Source organism: Ochlerotatus camptorhynchus, unplaced genomic scaffold, assembly GCF_037179485.1.
Source record: "Ochlerotatus camptorhynchus isolate MF236.1 unplaced genomic scaffold, CSIRO-AGI_Acam_v1.1 ptg000077l, whole genome shotgun sequence".
Taxonomy (NCBI): domain Eukaryota; kingdom Metazoa; phylum Arthropoda; class Insecta; order Diptera; family Culicidae; genus Ochlerotatus; species Ochlerotatus camptorhynchus.
In genome coordinates, this window is record NW_027040567.1 from 11,324,560 (window position 1) to 11,335,949 (window position 11,390).

Consider the following 11,390-nt stretch of genomic DNA (forward strand, 5'->3'; position numbering starts at 1 on the left):
GCCCTCTGCTGTTGGTAAAGGATTGTGGAATTGAGGAAAGCGCGGGATACGCACGATTTTTCTTTTGGATAGATTTGTGTTTAGCGCCTTCGGAGCAGGGTCGGAGGCATCGGGATCGGGAAGGATGGCTAGTGTACTTTGGGGAAGTGGTGGGAGCGAGGTGTGAGCGGTGTCGTGAAGGATATTCCCGGAAGTGCGAGAGCTCATCCTCGACGAAGACGAGCACGGAAGATCTGATGTACGACGAGCGGGTGCAGCGGGTGGGAGCGTTGAAGGTGGTGGAACAACTTTTGCGTTATCCTTAAACACGAACTCGCCGACCGTGCCGGAATCAATCGGTAGCTGAACGTCGTGAAGGTCGTACACGCGCGGCATCGTCCTCCGTGCGTTCGCTCGATACAGTTCGTTCGAACATTTGTTCGGAAGGTCCTGCTCTGATTACTTGATGGGTGGTGGTTGGTGTAGCATTTGAACTTTGCCACGAATATCCAGACCTTCTATGAGGGAGAACGGAATCCCTCCGTACGTGAGTGCGTGCTTCGATAAGTTTGGCAAAGTTGTTGTGTTGGCTGTTGATTCTTCCGTGGAATGGTTGGCCGATGTGGGAGGCAGCCTGTGAGAGTGTGTCTCTCCTCATTTAGGGTGTTTAATTATGTATCTTGGTCAACTACAGGCGAGTGCGGTGCGATTTGACCAACCTAGTGGAAGTAGGTGCCAAGCCGTCGAGGCTGAAGAGGAAGAAAAAGAAGTGCCAAAGTGCTGCTAATTTCGGAGTTGACTCCGCAGCCGGGAACCTCCCTTGAGTGCGTGAGTGTGTTGCTGTCGGAAAGAAGGAAATGTTTAATTGATGAGATGTGACCGTGTAGAATGGGGCAGAGTAATCAATATAATCAAACAACCTCAAGTGGTGGAAGTGAATGCCGGTAATTCAAGAGGCAAAACCATCGACGAAGAAGACGAGAAAGTTTCTGTAACAAGTGATTAGAACGATTCGACATGTGGAAAGAGAAATTCAAAGTGGAAAATACTCTTGCCGTAGAAATAAATCATTAGCTTATATTTGAAGTTCGGCGACGGGGAACACCAGACGATTTATCGCTGAACAGACGATCGAATTAGACATAATTTAAGAGGTATGTAAATCGTGACGCCACTGCCGGCTGGGGGGAAAATTGGCAATCATCGCGACAAGCAGCGAGAAATCGCTCAAATTAGTCGTCTAATTGGATCTGGCATGAGCATGAATCGAATCGAAGATTGAGAAATGATATTTGCGATGATGAAGTTATTTTTAGACCACGTGTCCCAAAGTGTCACGCGATCACACTGTGTGTGTTACATGAGAGCAAACACCATATCCATGTCGGTACCGGTTGTACATCTTCCGCTGCGCTCTCCGGACGATCAATGCCAGTGCTAATGTTCTCTCGGTTGACAAAGTTGACTTCTAATTGACGTTAGATGTGGATGCGCGCGAGATGTGGTTACTTCAATTACGATAATTGCGTCTGACTGGTGTGCGGTTTTTGATTTGCACTTCCGTGGTAAACAGGGTGGCTATTGTGTTCGGGGTTCTTTGCTCACATTTAATGAAGTAATAGCAGTAAACAATTATGTACTTATTTATTAATAAAATTTCCAAAATATTTCAAAAATTCGAGTTGGTCTTTTTGGATTACATTTCCGTCCGATGGTTACCGTAGAGTTCAACCGCAGCTGTCAAAGTTCTTCAGCCAGTATGAAATTGAGCAAAATATTGCTGATTGCATATGATTTTTGTTTTGTTAAACTATGATTTGATAATTCGGTAACATGTTATTCAATAATTACCATATTATATTGCATCAAGTCAAGCCACGTTAAAAGATGACTAAAAGTTAACTGGTACCAACAAAAAGACCTGTAATTCGTGATTCAATAAGTTTAAAAAGTCCATTAATGGTTGCTTTACAGCACTTTTATTAAAACTTCAAAGTTACAGCATTACATGGTCACATTTCTCCAGTTCGAATGAAATCTCGAACCTTCCTCTTGATGGAGCCCATCAGCGCCCGCACAGTGGAAACGGACACCGAATCAGCGCATTTCTTTTATTTTGCCCGCATTTGCTGGATGTCCTTGACTGCCCGCGGCTTCGTCGAAGTCACTGCTTTGAAACTTCTCAGTATTTTTCGATTGGTCGAAATTCCGGGCAATTCGGAGGATTCATTAGCTTGGGACAAAATTGAACTTGTTGGCAGCATACCACTCCAGAACCACCTTGGAGTAGTGCCCCTATGCTTGCGGATGAACGGCAATACACGCTTTTTCAGGCATTCTTCGATGTAAACTTGGGATATAATGTACGAGGATGGTTCGCTTGCCAAATCATGGCCTTCTTCGCGAACTTGTCGGCAAACACGAACTTGAACCTTCCCGGCTTAAAATCGAGTTTGACGTATGTTTCGTCATCGATCATAGTTCAGCCCTTGTATTTCGTCAAAACACGGTCGTACAAGAGCTATGCATGCTTTTTGGCCACGGAATTCTGCTTCATGTGCCGCCCTCTCCATGGACATGGTGGTTGACGGTACTGAAGCAAAGGGTTATGTTTAATTTCTTTATATTTGCAACGATGATGATTTCCTATAGTGACACATATCACCTTCTTAATGCTTCAGTATGCCTCAAACGATTAATTCTTGGTTGTTAATAGAACTTCCTTGATGAAATCGGCTGCTTCATGCAGACTGAGCAATTCTGATTATAGTATCAGATTTGTTCTGTATACAGAGGAACTGGGAGGGCTTATTAGAAACTTCTCACCAATAAAGTAATGATCTTCTAATATTTTATTTTATTTAAGCATATTATTTGTGTTACAGTCACTTAGCATTAGCATACGATACAAGAGATTTAATATTACTTGCTCGTTTTTGCGCTAAATAATCAATATTTATTTTACTTGTAATAACCTTTGAAAGTTTTTTTCAAGTTTTTTTTTGTGATCTGAAAATTTTCCCAGTTTGGTTAGAAGTTTCGAAGCTAACGCCAATAGAAAGATAGGCAGAAAAAGTGAAGAATGGTTGCATGCAGGGTTGCTCCCACTCACTTGCTATAGATGCGTGATTTTCGGAGTTTTGAATTCGTTAGATGTTGTAATGGAGCTTTGTGTTGATGTATGCGAGAGGAGATTGGAGGGCGGGTGTTTGACGCATAGAGCCTGTCAATTTCGATTTCAGAGTGCCGCAGTCGGTGGTTTTATGATTCGTGAGCGCTCGCGATTCGTAGAATCGTTGATTGTGACTGCAAGTGGATTTGGCGGGTTTTGTGTGTCGGACGCTTGCTTTTTGGCCTCTTCTTGTGTCTAACATGTGCAGAGTATCATTATAGCGTCTAATGGTTTTAAAATTCCTGGTTGCGTGAAATATATTTGTGAGAATATCTTTTTGAGATTTTAGTAGTCACGTTTTGATTGTAGTTTCTTTTTTATTTCTTTCATGTAATTATCGTAAATAATAGTTATTCAATAATAGATAGTTCATCCATGTATTCGTACTTTGACGCGAAGCGCTGTAGATAATGAGATGCTCGATGACCCTGGAGGGATCGATTTTGCTTACTGAGCAGAAAATCATGGATTTAACCCCAAGCTCTTCCACAGTACAATAAACCACCACCATCATTTCAATATTTGATATTGAATATTAACCTCTATTTTGCATATCAAGCGTAGCGTAGCCCTGTATTGTCGCGAAGCGTTATGGTTCTGAGATGCTCGATGACCCTGGAGGGATCGTGTTTGCTTACTGAGCAGAAAATCATGGGTTTAATCCCAAGCTCTCCGTCATGACTCTTAAAATTCATGATCACTTAACAAAATGAATATGTTCTTTCGATAGCCGGTTATCAAGAGATTAAATAAACAACAAATAAACAATACATACTTTTGGTTGGATCGCCAACTTGAGGTGAATCCTAACCGAATACCCTACCCAACCCTCCAACTCCGTAGCACTTATGAGGGTGTCGCTAAGTCGGTGGCCTCTCGTTAAGTAAGTACTACATCAACATTTCCTTCCCCATCCCTAGTTATGGTAAAGATGGGCGTGGCCGGGAATAGCGACAGTCATGCTTCTGTTACTCTTGTTTAGATTGGAACCAATGTTTACTCCCCAGCATTATTCCTTAAAGTAGTCTAACTGAGAATTTCAGAAGAGACGTGAGTGTCGCTAGTATCCAGGCGAGTAAGAGAGGTGCCACAGTCGGAAGAAGTGTTAGTTTGTTTACTAAAATGAATCGCCCATTTTGTTATGGCAAGTTTTGCTATAAGAAATGCTCCTCGTGTTTATTAGCGAAATTCACATCAAAGTTTGATTAATTGCGTAGGAAATCAGTTTGGTACGGCATTTGTAACCAGCATACACCTTCCGGTCGCATGAAACTGGTCAAAAGCTGTCCAAATCCGCAGATAAAAATTTTTGTTTTGAATTTCTGTATGGTAAAATAGTGAACTTTTCGTAAACATTAACGGCAAAGAACTCACCAACACTGGGAGACCGTGAGTTCCTGCCCACCTGTCATCTTCCATCTAGCGCTAGTATCCAATCTACGAAGTATATCATAACAACGCTAACGCTAACGCTAACGGAATTCTGCTTCATGTGCCGGTTCGGAAGTTTACTGGCTTTGCACGTCTTGTATCCTTCCCTGGCAAGGATTTTCCGCACCGTTTGAAAGATGGCGTTGTACCTTCTGGCCACATCTCAGATCAAAAGACCGGGGTTGGCTTTACCGCACCTCAACACCTTGCTGCACAGCTGACGATCCATGATTCCAGTTTTTCGTAGGTCTGCTGATTCCTTTCCACACTTATGGTTTCCTTGTAGGTTTTGAGCACTCGACAAACTGTTGTTTTAGGCATCTTCAACATTTTATCCAGCTGGGAACCGGACCACTCCAGATTTTCCAGGTGTTTGTGCACAATATTTTTTCTTCTCGTCCATTTGACGTTATTTCTGAACGCGATCGACTACCTTGATCAAACTTACACCAGTTGTTCTCTATAGAAGTGTAAACAAACTACTGTCAAAGATTTTCGTTTTCCAACACTAGAGGCGTGGATCTAACTACTTTCTGTTTTCCGGCTATGGAAGATAAAGCGCAGGTTGACGTAATCTATACGGACCTAAAGGCGGCTTTTGACAAAATTGATCATAAAGTGTTGCTCTGCAAGCTATCGCGATTGCGAGCCTCGAATCGATTGGTGTCGTGGTTGTCATCGTACTTGACTGGCAGAACGCTGTACTTTAAACACGGATCTTATGTTTCATCGCCATTTGCTAGCACGTCTGGTGTCCCGTAAGGAAGAAATTTGGGACCGTTACTGTTTGTGTTATTTTTCAATGACGCTGGATCTAACAATCTATGTGGTGGTACGCTGCATCGAGGACTGCTTTCTCCTTCAAAGGTTGCTTAACATGTTCGTTCACTGGTGCCGCTCGAACAAGCTTGTCATCAGCGTCGCGAAATGTCATGTGATGACCTTCTATCGGTTCAAAGACCCGATAGTTTATGAATACCACATCGATGATACTGTTCTTAGCAGAGTGGATCAAGTGACGGATCTTGGTGTCGTATTGGACTCGAAGCTTTTCTTGCATTCCCATTATGCGCATTGGCGTAGCTAGAAAATTTATATGGGGGCCTCATAGCCTAGTCAGTAAAGGCACGGTATTGCCAAGCCGGAGGCGGCGGGTTCGATTCTCGGTCTGGTCGACGGGAATCTTTCGGGTTGGAAATTTTCTCGACTTCCCTGGGCATAGAGTATCACTGTGCTTGCCACACAATATACAAATTCATGCATTGGTATTGGCATCGAAAACTCTCAATGAATAACTGTGGAAGTGCATTTAGAACACTAAGTTGAGAGCATGCAATAAGCTAATATGCACTATGCAATAAGCTTGAAACGCGAATAAGGAGAAGAAGGGGCCTGTTGTTTTTTTTTTTTATTTTGCTAAACTACGGTTACATAAAAACTCGTGAAGATGCTTGTTTTTGGGTGCATTTTTTTCTGTGACCAATAATATGACTTACTTATATTTTAATGGTGCAACAATAAATATGATTATATTTATATCATAGCAATGATTGGGACCTCGATTGTGGGAGCCTTAAAGGCTTACTGAATTTCAACAAGCATTGATCTTTTGTTCATGCTTTTTTTAATGAAATCACATAGCTTCCGGATGTCATACATTTAAGCATCGCAAACTTAAGAAAATGCTCAGAGTTAGTTAATTTCATGAATTTTGTAGATAGCTTTTTTCTAGATTCTGAATATTTTATCATCATGGAGACGAACCATGATGATGAAATATTCATTGATGATGATTTTTGAAAGCCTCCCTAATAAAGAAAACCGAACCAAAAACACTGAAGCCTACCCTAAAGGGAGTGTAAAACCACTGCCTCCCTCTCCTCCTACTCCCCCTTCTCCACCATCGCCACCTCGTCTACCTGTTCCCCCTACTCCACCCGTTCCCCCAAAAACTTCTGCGACCCCCCGCCACAAGGCTTACCCGGATGACTCGAAAGGTCCGTGGGTTGTATTTTTCCGGCCCAAACGAAAACCTTTGAATATTACTCGGATTTCAAAAGATCTGACAACACATTTCTCGGCCGTTACCGATATTTTTAAGGTGACGCCAAACAAACTGCGAGTTACCGTTGACGACCGGAAGCAGGCCAACCAGATCGTTGCATGCGAACGTTTTTCGATAGAATATCGAGTCTACGTCCCCAGTTGTGACGTAGAAATTGAAGGAGTGGTCACCGAAGCGAGTCTAACTTGCAAAGATTTCCTGCACGCCGAATCCTTCGGCATTTTCAAAAATCGTTGCCTCCCAAGAGTCAAGATACTGGACTACATTTAACTGCAGTCAGTGTCGCTCATAGGCATGAAAAAAAGGTAATATGCATTTGCTCTTTGTGAAACATGGCTCTCTTCAGACAGAAATCTCCCTTTCCACGATTTTAACATTATTCGCCTTGATCGAGCAGATTCGTATGGAGGGGTGCTTCTCGGGATCAACAAACTCCATTCCTTTTAAAGAATCAATCTTCCTTCCGTGACAGGCATTGAAGTAGTTGCATGTCAGGTAAATGTTCGAGGTAAAAGCCTCAGTATTGCCTCAGTACATCTTCCTCCGAGAACTGTGATTTCTCGCCAAGGTTTCTCAGATATATGCTCAATTTTACCTGAGCCTCGGTTGATATTAGGAGATTTTAACTCCCACGGTACAGGCTGGGGGGAACTGTACAATGACAACCGCTCAACGCTGATATACGACCTTTGCGATAGCTTCAATATAACAATTCTAAACACTGGCGAAGTAACACGAGTGGCCAAACCTCCAGCAACAGAAAGTAGATTAGACCTCTTTTTCTGTTCGAGTTCACAATCGTTGGATTGTTCGTGGCGTCGGTTCGTCGATGGTTTGTCGCGAGAGACTTCCATGAGAACACTCTGGAATGTCGGCAGGAGAATGCGAAACGCGCCTTCACCGGTCAACGAAGACAAGGAGTACTCAGACAGTTGGATATTCAGCTTCGCGCGGAAAGTTTGGCCGGATTCGGTGTCGGTTCAAACCAACGTTGGTGATCGTCCGTCGGGTAGTAACGAAATAGATTCCCCGTTTTCGATGGTGGAATTCTCACTCATCCACTTCAGCGTAGAAGCGTTCAAAGATGCCACGAGTTACGTCGTCAGTTTCCTTCTGCCATCTCATCGACTTCGCCCTACAGAACGTGTCAGATTGAGGGTTTGGATTAATCCAAAAACTTTCCCCAGTTTCAACAACCAGCATCAAGGACATCGAATGTTCGGTAAGCAGAGAATCGTCCTTGCGTAAAATGTTCTGTTGATTGTAATGGCTAAAGCCCGTAGCAGAATCAACTCCAGCAGACATGTAGAGAGTACAATTAACAATGTCATTTGGAGTACTTTCCATATGGGCGGCCAACTTATGCTCCACTTCAGCTATTTCTGTAATGCGAGTAACATCACAAAACACCATATCCCGTAAAGTTACCGTGCAAATAAGGTATCCATTTTGCCAGGTCGGGATTGATATACGAGGAATGATGTTGTTCCGATGCTCCACAATATCCTTCCAAGGTAAGAGCACCTTGATCCCAAAGACGCCTTTTGTGAAGTGCTCAATGCCTTCGTATTTACTTTTGCTCAATCCGAGTCTCGTTTTAAGCATCAAAGACGCTTCAGTGGATGGTTTTTCTATATTGTGGGCGGTATTGATCGATTTCAAGCACTCAGCTGCACATTGCTCACCACCTTCTCGTAGGTTGAGCAGCAACTTGGCCATAGTTTTGCGTTTTGGCGAGCAGCTTTTTCCGCTGATCGTAGTAATTTGTGCAAAGGTGCCTTCCTGGCCAAAATCCGACTTTGTTCATTTTTCGTTCTCTCGGAGAGGTTATTAAGTAGACGACGTTTAGCACCACGGGATGTTTGCGGTGAGGAAGGTGGTGCCAGCGTTGCGTTCATAGATTGGTGTGAAGTGTGTGCGATGTTGTGTAGGTGTGAAGGCGATGCACGGCTTGACTATTATATTAATTTGCAGATACAAAATGTTAGAAATTAGATATTAATAAACATAGCATTAGACTTATTCGCCTGTTTTTTTTCTTTTTCTCACTTAATTTTGTATAAAGGAGAGATGATACTCTCTCTGCGTAGTGCATATATATTAGGATGCGTCAAAACTATATGGCAGGCCAACACCCCCTGCATTTTTCATGTGTATTGAGGTCTTCAACAACTGTGCCAAATTTGAACGAATTTGGTTGCGTAAGATATTGATCATATCTTGGATTTAGATTAAGTAAACTATGCAGAACAACTTCGTTGAAGACCGCAAACCAATTGGACTTCTTTGCCAAAAGTTGTTCATCATTACTGGAATGCCTGTATCAAAATTAAATCAATTGATTGTCTGTCAACTGCATGGAAAACGTCGTTCCAATCGAGAAGAAGACCTGTCAAATGAGATGTCGTCACTCTAAATATAGGGCTCTAACCATTATTTGTCTTATTTGTCTGTTTTTATCTAACCAATAACTTTAAACGTATATTACGTTGGTAGGTATATGCGACGCATTTGGCCACATGTAAAAACGATCTCCACCAAATTTTTAGCTGAGAAAATGTCCTACAAGAACAGCTTTCCAACTTTCTATCAGATCATAGATGTATAGAAAAATGGTTTCCGGTCCGTTTGATATAGTGTCTTTGGTAGAAGGCAATGAATAAAAAGTTTGATTTTCTCACAAACTTCAAATGGTTTGTGCTCAGTCAGTTCCCAACAAACATTGAATGTTTAATAAGAGCTTATTCAGGAAAAAATAAGCTTCTTCAGCTAAAAAATTGCTGACCTAGCTGTTAATCAACTCAAATTGTTTGTTGGGTTTTTAGCCAAACGAATTCAAATTTTAAGAAACTACTCAGGACCCGATATGGAACCGTTTAAGTACTGTGGAGCAAAGGTTTTAAATTATTCATCAGTCTACATATATACCTCTCCATAACTTTAATACCTCTGCATAACTATGCATATATAAAGGTAGACCAAATTAGGGGCTTACCCTCCAACTGATAGTCAAGGGTGTTACAAGAAATCTTTGTATGGCAGCAACTCTAAAAAATATGTATATATATAAATGGTAAAATGCTTGCAAAAGAAGAGCGAAAAACTTAAAATAAGAAGATGCACAATACTGGTTCCTAGGGATTAAATCTGTCCTTTTTTCTAAATAAATGTTTTAGTTGCATGGGAATTTGAATAAGAATAATAGTAATCGCCATTTAGAATTAACAAGTGCCTTGTGTAGTAGCACTGAACCCACAATTAAGTTCTGAATATGTACATTGCTACTCACCAAGTAAACTGTATCCAGCCATGTTTTCTGAGTAGAAAAGAATTTGGTCTGTCCATGCACTTTCCTCCAACGTCGAAGAAATCCACGGACCCAATTATCAACGTCTCGTCGAACCAACTGTTCACTTTCACCGGAAGTTGCTACAAAGAGCTGAATGAGCCGAGCTTTGCTAAGATCTGAGTTTAAAAATATTTTCACAATATCACGATTTGTTAACATATTTGAAACAAAATTCAAATAAAAAATAAAATCAATTCAAACTGCCTTAAAACGCTTTGTTTTGTTTTCTTTTGTTGATGCTACCGGATGTCATGGTTTCGGAGTATAAAACCCTATAATTGTCAAATCCTTAAAGCGAATTTGTCTGGTTTGTTATATTTAAATTGATCGTTTGTTTTAAGCCCCCCTTAGCTCAGTCGGTAAAGACACAGCTGCAATGCAAGACCATGCTGGGGGGCTGGGTTTGAATACCGGCCAGCATTTTTACATAACTATAGTGCTAGCAAGTGTAATATTGATCAGGGCTCTACAATTTCGAAGCTCTAAAATGAACTCGTGTTTTGTTTCTCTCATACATACGTGTTTGACACTTCATTTCTATACCGCCTAGCTAGACTATCAGCAAGAAACGAAAATAAAAAAAGCAGGACGCTTAGAAGGAAAGGCTATCTGTGGAACTTCTCGTCGTTTCTTTGCTCATCGCTTTCAATGTAACTAACGTCGATTTTCTAGTTAAACGAAACCTGATTATGGCTTTCAATCCCCTTTCACGAACACTCTATCACCGCTTTTTCAATTTGTTTAAAATGCGTTATGTCCCGTTTTCGATCTTTTTTTTTAGATAAATATATGGATGCAAGATAAATTAAAAACATTACGTGTAATCTTCACGTGTTTTCACGAGAGAAATGCTTTAAATGTGTTATTTCATTTTCCGTCATATACGTCATGAAACCTCTGTTGATGTGTTTCATGAAAGAGAAAACTATCAAAGTCGAGCGCTCTTTCGCTCATCCGTTTCACCGAAGCTTGAAAGGAAGACCAATGGAGTGACGGGAGAAAGAGAGACAAGCGATTGAACATTTGTTTGTGCACGCCGACTGAGGTTCTAGAATGCTGCGAAGCTGTTCGACTTTAACAGAAAAAGAAAGCCAGCAGTCTCTTCGTCGCATCGATTTGGTCGATTGAAGCTGATATTGTGACGCCCTGATATTGATTACACCAATCCATAAAACCACATGGTATATGAATTTGTTCAAGCTTAAGGGTAGTATAGGTTAAAATTTGGTTTTTCAGAGGTCACCATTATTAAGACAGGGCTCGAACCATTCGATTCCTTGAATAATTCTACAATAATTAAGTGCTTATAGGTTTACAAATTGTAGTGTCAATTTTATCTTACACTTGATTTATATAGGATTTTAAATTGGAGGGGAGATCGGGCAAAATATACC

The 11,390-nt window shown here is 41.4% G+C and overlaps 1 protein-coding gene across 1 annotated transcript in view; it reads left to right on the forward strand.

Moving 5' to 3' along the window:
- Positions 1-363: 363 nt before the first annotated feature.
- The window catches only part of LOC135697634 (5-hydroxytryptamine receptor 2A-like), a 388,901-nt gene continuing 377,874 nt past the window's right edge, over positions 364-11,390 (forward strand). Inside the window, exon 1 of the mRNA XM_065217417.1 lies at positions 364-1,133. The gene's annotated coding sequence lies outside the window, so the exon portion shown is untranslated. The remainder of the gene's footprint in view (positions 1,134-11,390) is intronic.